General features: G+C 46.0%; 1 pseudogene; it reads right to left on the bottom strand.

Annotated features, from left to right (window-relative positions):
• Positions 1-3,018: 3,018 nt before the first annotated feature.
• On the bottom strand, positions 3,019-3,820 carry LOC150059474 (M-phase phosphoprotein 6 pseudogene; annotated as a pseudogene).
• Positions 3,821-10,885: the final 7,065 nt, after the last annotated feature.

The raw sequence follows: 10,885 nt of genomic DNA, 5'->3' as shown, positions 1-10,885 counted from the left end.
CTTCTACAGCTCCCACTACCTTATCCCATCTGGGAAGTAAGGAAGACAAAAGATTCCTTTAAGGGTCTTCTGTAGTGGATTCACCCGGTCAATTCTACTCACAGCTCACTGGCCCAAACTTAAGTACAAGATTCTAGTTAATCATAAGGGAAGCTGATTTGGGGCCAGGAGTGTGGGCTAATGGTACAGTGCTTGCCTAGCATGCACAAAGCCCTGGGTTCGATTCCCTGGTACTACAAAACAAAAAGCTGGAAGCGGTGCTGTGGCTCAAGTGGTAGAGTGCTAGCCTTGAGAAAGCTCATGGACAGTGCCCATGCCCTGAGTTCAAGCCCCAGGACTGGAAAGAGAGAGGGTGGAGGAGGGAGGGAGAGAGGGAGAGTGGTTGAGCTTGTACATTTTTCGTCTGAAAACAATTCTGTTAACTAAAGTAAAAACTATATTTTCTTTTCCTTTTTTTTTTTTTTTTTTTTTGGCCAGTCCTGGGCTTGAGCTCAGGTCCTGAGCACTGTCCTTGGACTTTCTCAAGGCTAGAGCTCTACCACTTGAGTCTCAGCACCACTTCCAGCTTTTTTCTATGTATGTGGTATTGAGGAATCAAACGTGGGTCTTCATGCATGCTAGGCAAGCACTTTAACCGCTAGGCCAAACTCCTGGCCCCTTTCATTTCCTTTTTGTGTCATAAAACTTGGCAGAAAAAAAACTTAAGACAGGAACCTAAAAGGTAATGTCTGATATTTAACACTGATCAAAATCTCTAAAATCCATCCCAGCTGTCATAATTCCTAATATTAGAATCCCACAATATCAAGAAATACCTATAGTCTAAAATCCTAAAGGATAAGATCCTGAAAATCAAAATCCTGGAAGATTATGGTCCAGAATGTTGAATGCTGAAAGATGAAATATGAAGAACCTCCATTTCTATCGAGGTCGTGGAGGGGAAAGTGTATAGGAAAAGTCAAATTCAAGGAGAAATAATTGGCTACAACATGTAACAACAACCATTCCACTTTTTTCCATCTGTCTATATGGACATTCCTTAAAGCTGGTGAAATTTAGAGGCTTCTAATGAATTAAAGGTGACTTGAAATAGATAAGAGCCACCCAGGGGCCAGAAGGCTAATAAATTCTGAACTTAACCCATTATTCACTAAAAGCATGCTGTCAATAACTCTGCCATAAAATATAAGATTTGGTAAACAAGGCCAAAAATTACAGATTAGAAATCCCTATGAGTAGGTTTAAAAAAAAAAAAAAACCTAGCAAGTGTCGAGATGAGATGAGGAGTAACTATTTCGAATGAAAGGATCTAAAGCTACCTTTACTTGCTCTCAGTTACAAGTCACTAAATTTGGAGTTCACACAAGGGGGCAGCACACTTAGTTTCCCACTAGCTGACATGTCTGACATGTGGAGTGTGGTAATGGTTACTCAGGTTACTTGGCAGAAACTTGTCTACTTTTGCTACAGATACTCTACTAGGACTTACAGCTATTTGGTGGGTAAATAAAATGTGATAAAGGGCTCCATATTCTGTCACTGAATCAGACTCTACTCAGCACTATATGTAGACAAGTTGAGCATTTGAGAAATACTTTAACTTGGCTTATTGTCCACTGAAACAGAAATTTGCTTTTCCTACCCACCCTGCTTTCCCAGCAACTCAAGCACCTAAAATCCCTCAGCCAGAACATTTATGCAAGACGCTTATGTTAGCAAGAGGAAACCTCAAAAGTTCCTAAGTGAAATCATCACTGCCAGTTAGCTTTAAAAACAAAACAAAACAGACTGCTTGACACGTTTTGCAACCATGCTCATGACTAATGGACAGTTACCAAACCTTGCCACCCAATCCTTACAGCCTAATCCTCCTCTCAATCACTGCTGTTTCTCTTCAGCCCAAGCAGAAGTCATCCAGCTCCAACCCAAATCCCAATATAGGAACATTGCTTGTCTTGTTTCTAATACAGGGCTTATTCTAATGCAGCTTATTTGCCATATTCCATTGTCAGTGTTTCATTTGCTTGAAGAAGCTAGCAAAAAAAACCCTCACTGGTTGGAAAATAATGTTATATATGACTGGATAAGAAGATACAACATTGCAGCTCACTCATCAGTATTGTTTCAGGGTCTACATACAAGTGTATAGGAACTGGAATTAACACTCCAAATGATTGAATTTAACCCTATATCGTTTGCAGGTATCCCTCACCCCTCCTCCTCCTTCTGCCCCTTAACTAACTTTTTGGCAAGAAAAAAAAAAATCAGTGTCACACTTTGGAGTTTCTTCTCCTATTCTTCCCTTCCCCCCCCCACCCCCTACTCTCGCCTACCTTCTTTTCTTCCTTTTTTTTTTTCCCTAGTCCTGAGGCTTGAACTCAGGGCCTGAGCAATGCCCTTGGATTTTTTTCTCAAGGCCAGTGCTCTACCACTTGAGCCATAGCACCACTCACAGCTTTTTCTGTGTATGTAGTACCAAAGAATCAAACCCAGAACTTCATGTATGCTAGGCAAGCACTCTACCACTAGGCCAAACTCCTGGCCCTTCCTTTCTTTTTTGGAAGTACTGAGATTTGAACTGAACTCATGCTTTTAGGACAGGTACTCTACCACTTGAGCCACTACATGACCCTGCTTTGGCATTGATAAAGGGTATCACTTTATACCCAGGCTGTCATGACTGCAGTCTTCTTATCTGTGCTATTCTGAGTCACATGGATGACAGGCACAAACCACTGTGCCTAATCATTGAGCTTCCCCACTGTGATGATATTGGCTGAATGGAATCCTGTGAATTTTCTGTTGAGATGGGCATTGAAGTCCCATTCCCAGTTCTTCACCTCTAAGTAGTTAGGCTTGTAGGACTGTGAACTTCCTAACAAGTATTTGCAGAAGGTGTCAGCATGGACAATGTAAAGCAATAGTCCACCCAAGGTCCAGTAGTCTTTTGTCAGAAGTTTAGATTTGCAGTCTTCAATGAAATTAACAACTTGTCAATAAGCATATAACTTTTTTAATATTACACATTTCTTTACAAATAAACATTACAATGTGAACTGCAGAACACCATCAGGTTGAGTTCCAAAATATGCTGTTTCTACAGCATTCCTGGTCTCTAATTTAAAGCATTCAGTTTAATCTTGGGGCTTTAAGAACATCTTCTTTGCTTTTCTTGGTTTTATGTTTCCATTTTCATCTTTTCCATAAGTGGCACAATCCTGCTTCTTGGTAACTTTTTTCCCCAATTGTCTCCACTAAGGTTTCTTATCTTCTGGCCATTTTTTCATCTGACACATCAAGCTCAACTGTTTCCTCTTCCTCTTCGTCTGCTTTGTTCTTAGCATTCATTTGAGGCATTCATTTCTCAACTTCAGTATTAAATCCTTCATCTGTAGAGATCTTCACATGACAAGAAATTCTGCTATTTTATCATGAAACTCTCTTTTTTTTTAAGCTCTGGCAAATCCAAATACCAGTGTTCTTCGCTAATGATCTTTTTCTTCCTCTTCCAGCTGTTTCTTAGTTTCAGTCCAATCCCTCTTGCACGAACTTCACATGCAGCAAGTTCTTGGACAACTTACTCTTGTATTTGGATGCCATGCTGGCTCTAAATTTAACCAGGAAATCCCAGCAAGCATATAATATTTTAATGTACTGTCTTTCAACATCAGGGGTTTTCATTTCTTGATTTGCATCTTTAAAAATTACAACACTGGGTCCAGGAGTTTGGTGTAGTGGTAGAGTGCTTGCCTAGCATGCACGAAGACCGGGTTCAGTTCCTCGGTACCACATACATAGAAAAAAGCTTAAGTGATGGAGTTCTAGCCTTGAGAAAAATCCAAGGACAGTGCTCAGGCCCTGAGCTTAAGCCCAGGACTATCAAAAATAAATAAATAAATTAAATAAAACTAAATTTTAAAAATTTACAACATAATAGCCAAGCAAGGTAGCTCACACCTGTAATTATAGCTACTCAGGAGGCTGAGATCTGAGGATTGTGGTCCAAAGCCAGCCTGGGCAATAAAATTCCTGAAACTCTTATCTCCAATAAACCACTAGAAAACAGGAAGTGGTGGGGCCGGGAGTTTGGCCTAGTGGTTAAAGTGCTTGCCTAGCATGCATGAAGACCCGGGTTCGATTCCTTGGTACCATATACATAGAAAAAAGCCGGAAGTGGTGCTGAGGCTCAAGTGGTAGAGCTCTAGCCTTGAGAAAGTCCAAGGACAGTGTTCAGGCCCTGAGCTCAAGCCCAGGACTGGCAAAAAAAAAAAAAAAAGAAAACAGGAAGTGGTGCTGTGACTCAAGAGGTAAGGGGTAGCTTTGAGCTGACTAGCTCAGGTACAACACCCAGGCCCAGGGTTCAAGCCCTATGACTGACAAAAAAGAAAAACACAATGTATTTCACTAAGGTGTTCCACCAGACAAAGTTTTACCTATGGTATCTATACAGTTAAACAGACTGAACAAGCATCAGCATGATGAAATGTGATTCTTGATTACCCTTGACTTTTGCTGCTGTTGTTGATGATTGTGGGGCTTGAATTCAGAGCCAGAGTGATATACTTGAGCTTTTTCAATCAAGGCTTGCATTCTACCACTTTGAGACACAGTGCCACTTCCATTTTTCTGGTGGTTAATTGGTGATAAAGAGTCTCACAGACTTGCCAGGCACAGTGGCTCATGTCTGTAATCCTATCTGCTCAGGAGGCTGAGATCTGAAGATTCAAAGTCAGCCTGAGCACGAAAGAACAGGAACAAGAGACTCTTATCTCTAATTAACACTGAAAAACAGGAAGTGGGGCTGTGGCTCAAGGGGTAGGGTAGTAACCTTGGCACTGAAGACCTCAGGGAGAAGGCCAGGCCCAAGGGTAGGGCGGTAGCATTGTGCTGAAGAGCTCAGGGATAGCGCCCAGGCCCAGAGTTCAAGCCCCATGACTGACATCTACTCAGGAGGTTGAGATCTGAGGATCAAGGTTCAAAGCCAGCCTGGGCACAAAAGGACCTGAGACTCATCTCCAATTCACTGCTAGCAAACAGGAAGTGGGGCTTGGCTCTAGGGTAGGGTGGTAGCCTTGAGCTGAAGAACTCAGGGACAGCGCCCAGGCTGAGTTCAAGCACCATGACCCCCCCACACACAAAAAAGATATGGCCCAATATTGTTGGCCTATTCCTATGTTCTTCAACTTATATATTATGTAACTGCTGTTATTTTCTGACTGTGTAAGTTAGAACATGGTTGGCTATGTGTACCAGGAAATATGATGGACAGTGGTTTCAAATATGAGGAATTTTTCATTTTACTCAATAAAAAGTCCAACAACTGGCAATCACTGGTATGCCTGGAAACTCAGGCAGTGCAGTCAGCTGTGGTCCAGGGACTTTCCAACCTTGAGTCAGCATTCTCGGCAGCCTCATTTAGTTTTCCAACATCACATAAATGGCTGCTTTGGTCCAACAATCACAGCCTTATTAAGAGGCAATAAGGAAGTCGTAGCGCAGAGGCACATACATATAATCCTAGCACTGAGAAGGTGGGCAGTAGGATTGAGTTTGAGATCAGACTGTGTACCTCTCATCTATCAGAAAGAGAAATCTTCCTCAGAATCTTAGAGACTTCCCCTGGCCCCAGAACTGTTCAACTCTGAGCAACAGAATGAGCAACACTATTTAGTAAAGCCCATGATACTCATCTGACTTCAGGCTAGGGTTCCTTTAATCCCCCCCTTCCCTCCTCTGCCTCCCTCTCACCTCCCCACCTCTTGCACTCTCTCTCTCACTGTTAAACTCTGTACCTTGAGCTCTTGCTTGGCTTTCTTGCTCAAGGTTGGTGCTTTACTTATTACTTGAACCTTACTCTCAAGAGTTCTTCCTTTTTTTTTTTTTTTGCCAGTCCTGGGCTTGAGCTCAGGGCCTGAGCACTGTCCTTGGACTTTCTCAAGGCTAGAGCTCTACCACTTGAGCCTCAGCACCACTTCCGGCTTTTTTTTTTTTTTCTATGTATGTGGTACCGAGGAATCAAACCCGCGTCTTCATGCATGCTAGGCAAGCACTTAAACCACTAGGCCAAACTCTCGGCCCCTCTCAAGAGTTCTTATCAGGGCCATGGCCATAGTTAGCAATAGGGAGAGCAGCAGCAGTGGTCATATGACAAGGAATGTAGGAGGTATGAAAATTCCTTCCAAAAGATGCCTGTATTTTTCCTCCTGAGGATGTTCCCAAGTCCCTAGACATTCCTTGGGTCTGGAAAGTCCTCTAAAAGACCCTATGCAGAAGGCCTGGTCCTCAGGGTGGTGGTGGGACCTTTAGAAGGAGGACTTGACTGGAGGAAGTTAGGTCACTGGAAGGCATGCCCTTGAAGGGCCATGGCCCTCATCTCTTTTGCTTCCCTGCTGCTGTAAGCGAACATGCGTCCTGTACCATAAGCTCCTGCCTGTATATAAAATGCTACCATAGGCTCAAATCAATAGAGCTCAAAAATCATGAGCCAAGGGGCCAGGAGTTTGGCCTAGTGGTAGAGTGCTTGCCTAGTATGCACGAGGACCCGGGTTTGATTCCTCGGTACCATGTATGTAGAAAAAAAGCCAGAAGTGGTGCTGAGGCTCAAGTGGTAGAGTGCTAGCCTTGAGAAAGTCCAAGGACAGTGCTCAGGCCCTGAGCCCAAGCCTAGGACTGGAAAGAAAGGAAAAAAAAAAAAAAAAAAGAGCCAAAATAATCTTCCTAAGCAGACTTATCTCAGGTCTGTGTCATGGTGACAAAGCTAACGAATGTGAGTGTGGGTGTGTGTGTGTGTATGTGTGTTTAGTGGCATCAAGGTTTGAACTCAGGGCCTCATACTTGTTCAGTTTGCTTGCTGTAATCTTGCCTTCAATACATTTTCTGGTGCAACAGTCTCATTGATTTTTCTGTCTGGTCTGGCCTCTAAACTTCCTGAGTAGCTAGGATTACAGGTATGAGCTACTGGAACCCAGCCTTTTTTTATTTATTTATTGTGGGTCATGGGGCTTAGAACTCCCCCTGGGCGCTGTCCCTCAGCTCTTCAACTCAAGGCTACCGCCCTAGCCCTGGGCCTGGGCTTTGTCCCTGAGTTCCTCACCTCGACTACCACCCTACCCTTGAGCCAGGCCCCACTTCCTGGTTCTCCAGAGGTTAATTTGAGGTAAGAGTCTCAGGTCCTTTGTGCCTGGGCTGGCTTTGAACCTTGCTCCTCAGATCTCAGCCTCCTGAGTAGCTAGAATTACAGGCATGAGCCACTATGCTCAGCATATTTTTATTTTGATAAATAATTGTATCTGCTTATGGGGCACAATATTTTGTTGTTGTTGGCTTGAAGACCTGGGTTCCATTCCTCGGTACTACCACATACATAGAAACAAGCCAGAAGTGGTGCTGTGGCTCAAGTGGTGGAGCTCTAGCCTTGAGAAAACCCAAGGACAGTGCTCAGGCCTGAGACCAGCAAAAATAAAAATAAATAAAAAATAATCTAGGGAGTGGGTAGCTCATCTGTTCCAGCTACTTGGGAAGCAGAGATCAGGGGATTATGATGTGAGGTGCCATCAGAGTGGTGCATGCTGGTCATTCTTAGCATGTCAGAGAAGCACAGATTGTAGCCCATCATGTCCTAGGCATAAGGCAACGCCTTACCTTGAAAATAAGAAATGCAAAAACGGGCTTGAAGTGTGGCTCAAGTGGCAGAGTGCCTACTTGGCAAGTGTGAGGTCTTGAGTTCAATCCCCAGCAGTTCTACAAATACACACTACACATACACATACACAGACACAAAAGTTCAATAGTAGCCAGGCGTGGTGGCTCACACCTGTAATCCTACCTACTCAGGAGGCTGAGATCTGAGGATCATGGTTCAAAGCCAGCCCAGGCTCTAAGACATCCCGCGACTCCTATCTCCAATTAACCACTTGAAAACTGGAAGTGGCGCTGAGGCTCAAGAGGTAGGGCCAGTAGCCTTGGGATGAAGAGCTCAGGGACAATGCCCAGGCTCAAAGTCTAAGCCCTAAGACTGACAAAAGGAAAAAAAAAAAAAAAAAAGTCCGTAGTAGTGTGAGGTCCACAAGAGTTCTCAGCACAACCTGACCATGCTCTCACCCCAGTCCATGGTACTGTGTTGAGGCAGCTAGCTGCTCAATCAATATTTATTGCTTATGGACTGGAATACTTTTGGTAGTATTGGTAGGTTTGCACTATGGCTTTCTCAATTTTCTGGAAGTTGGCGGTTATTCTATTAAGAGCGAATGTTTGGCTCAGAGGACCACCAGGTGGCTCTACTACAAGATGTGCTCTCTCCACAACTACATAAAAGCCACAAACATAAAAGAAATAAATCCATTTTGGTACTGGTTTCATGAATTCTGATGTGTATACCTGGGAAGCCAGGATACAGAGCTTATCTATTTCTTCCTAAGGTTCTTGTTTTCCTTTCAAACTATTCATTTCTTCCTTTTCAAGCCAACTTCTGAAATCTACCAAGGATTTTTTTTCTCCTAAATCCTGTTGATATGCCTTACTAACCAAAACAATGATTTGTCAAGCATAAAAATTATTCATCTCCCCCAAAACTGGAAACAGCTAATTCTCCAAAAAAAAGCTCTATATATTTTTAGTGGGAAATGGGATTCAGGAAGCCAAGTTGTGGGACTGCTGTGTGCTCATTTTTACTAGGGGATCAACCATCCTGCATTATCTGGAAAAGTCCTAACCTGAAAATCCAGTATACCTGCAAAACCCGTTTCTGGCAAGCAGGGTCAGTTGGCCACTCTAGTTTCTAAGCCCTCCTGTACACAGAACTAGGACATTTTAAAAAGTTTTATTTTTCAAATAGTACATTTTAATTGTACAAAATGAGATTCATGACGACAGTTGTGCGTGTTCATTATGACTGCCTGTATGCATGGGTCTTGAACTCAAGGCCTTGAACTCTAGCTTTTCACTCAAGGTTGATACTCTAGCACTTGAGCCATACCTCCGCCTGTCTTTTTGCTGGTCTATACATCTTATGGAGTTTCCTTCCCAGGCTAGTTTTGAACCCCAAATACTTGCCTGAGTAGCTAGGATTACAGATGTAAGCCTGGCATATTCTTTTTTGCTACCACCCTACCCCTTGAGCCACAGCCCCACCGCCAGCTTTCTAGTGGTTAATTGGACATAAGAGATTCACAGACTTTAGCGCCCAGGCTAGCTTAGAACTGTTATCCTCAGACTTCAGCCTACTGAGTAGCTAGGATTACAGGCTGAGCCACCATGGCCGGCTCTTTTCTTTGTTGATGGTCCTGGGGCTTGAAATCAGGACCTGGATACTGTCCTTGAGCTTTCTCAGTTAGCACTCTACCACTTGAGCCACAGCACCACTTCTGGCTCTTTCAGAGTAGTTCCCTGGAGTCTCAATGACTTTCCTGCCCCTGGCTTCAAACAGCAATCCTCAGATTTTAGCCTCCTGAATAGCTACGTTTTAAAGGTGTAAGCCACTAGTGTCCAGCAACATTTTCAGAGATGCCTAAATATGCTTTGATCATAATTTTTGTCAGTCCTGGGGCTTGAATTAAGGGCCTGGGCACTGTCCTTGGACACTTTTTGCTCAAGGCTACCACCCTGCCACTTCGGCCACAGTGCCACTTCCGGTTTTTTCTATGTGGTTCCAGGGAAGTGAACCCAGGGCCTCATGCTAAGCGAGGACGCTACCAGGCCCAGATCATACTTTCATTACCCTGTCTTGACCCTTCTCCAGACCTTTTTTTTAAAAAAATCATGTGTCCAATGCAAAGCGCTTGCCTAGCATATGAATGAACCCAGATTCAATCTTCAGCATTTTAAATACATAAGCATGGGGGTGCCGGGAGGTTGGCCTAGTGGTAGAGTGCTTGCCTAGCATGCACAAAGACCTGGGTTCCATTCCTCGGTGCCACATACATACAAGAAGCTGGAAGTGGTGCTGAGGCTCAAGTGGTAGAGGTCTATTCCTGGAGAAAATTCCAAGGACAGTGCTCGGGCCCTGAGCTCAAGCCCCACGACTGGCAAAAAAAAAAAAAAAAAAAAAAAAAAAGCATGTAAAAATTATAATTATCAACCAAAGCCATCGGTGGCTCAGGCCCCCCCCACACGCAACTAACGACTCAGCTCTTCAAGATCACAGGTTTGAGGCTCAAGCGGTAGGCTGCCGCCAGCACAGGGCCAGCGGTCCTAACGAAGGACGGCTGCCGTTGTCCTCTTCCCCTTCTCCACGTCGGACCTTCACCTCTCCAGGTGGTGACGGTTCCTGCGAATTCCTTTTCTACGGAGCGTCAGCGAGACTCCTACTCCAGGCCCAGCGCCTGCAGGGGAAGGCGGGGAGCCGCGGTTCCGGCCAGGCCGCCCAAGGCCCACCCCGCGCCCGGGAGCCGGGGCCGCCGTCCGGCCGCGGGCCGACACTTCCACTCACAGGACGGATTCGCACCTCGCCAGGGCGGGCCGGGGCGCCGCACCGCCGCCCTGCACCTCCGCCTCGCCCCCGGGGACGTCCCGTTCGGCGGACCGCGGACTCGCGCGCGGCTCCCGCCCGGCGGTGAAGCGAAGCAGCCGCTCCACGTGCGGAAGCTCCGCCGGGGGAGGCCCCGCCCGGCCCTGCCGGCTCCGAGGCCGCGGGCGGGCGGGCGCGCGCACGCCGCCGCCGCGTCGACGCGGACCAATCCTGGCCTCGCTGGGTGCAGATGCCTCCGCCCAGGCCGCGCCGCCGCCGCCGCCGCCGCCGCCACCGCCGCCGCCGCCGCAGGTGGCTCGGCCCAGCCCGCGGACGGGCGGCCGCCGCCCCGTGATGCCTCGCGCCGACCTCCGACCTCGGCGGCCCGCCCCTCGCTCCGGCCGTCTCCCTCCCCGCCCGCTCGGAGCTTGCTGAGCCTCG

Source organism: Megascapheus bottae, chromosome 8 (assembly GCF_031878675.1).
Source record: "Megascapheus bottae isolate mThoBot1 chromosome 8, mThoBot2.hap1, whole genome shotgun sequence".
In the NCBI taxonomy this organism is placed as follows: Eukaryota; Metazoa; Chordata; class Mammalia; order Rodentia; family Geomyidae; genus Megascapheus; species Megascapheus bottae.
The sequence above is the reverse complement of the archived record's forward strand: the minus strand, read 5'-3'. Positions and strand labels throughout refer to the sequence as shown.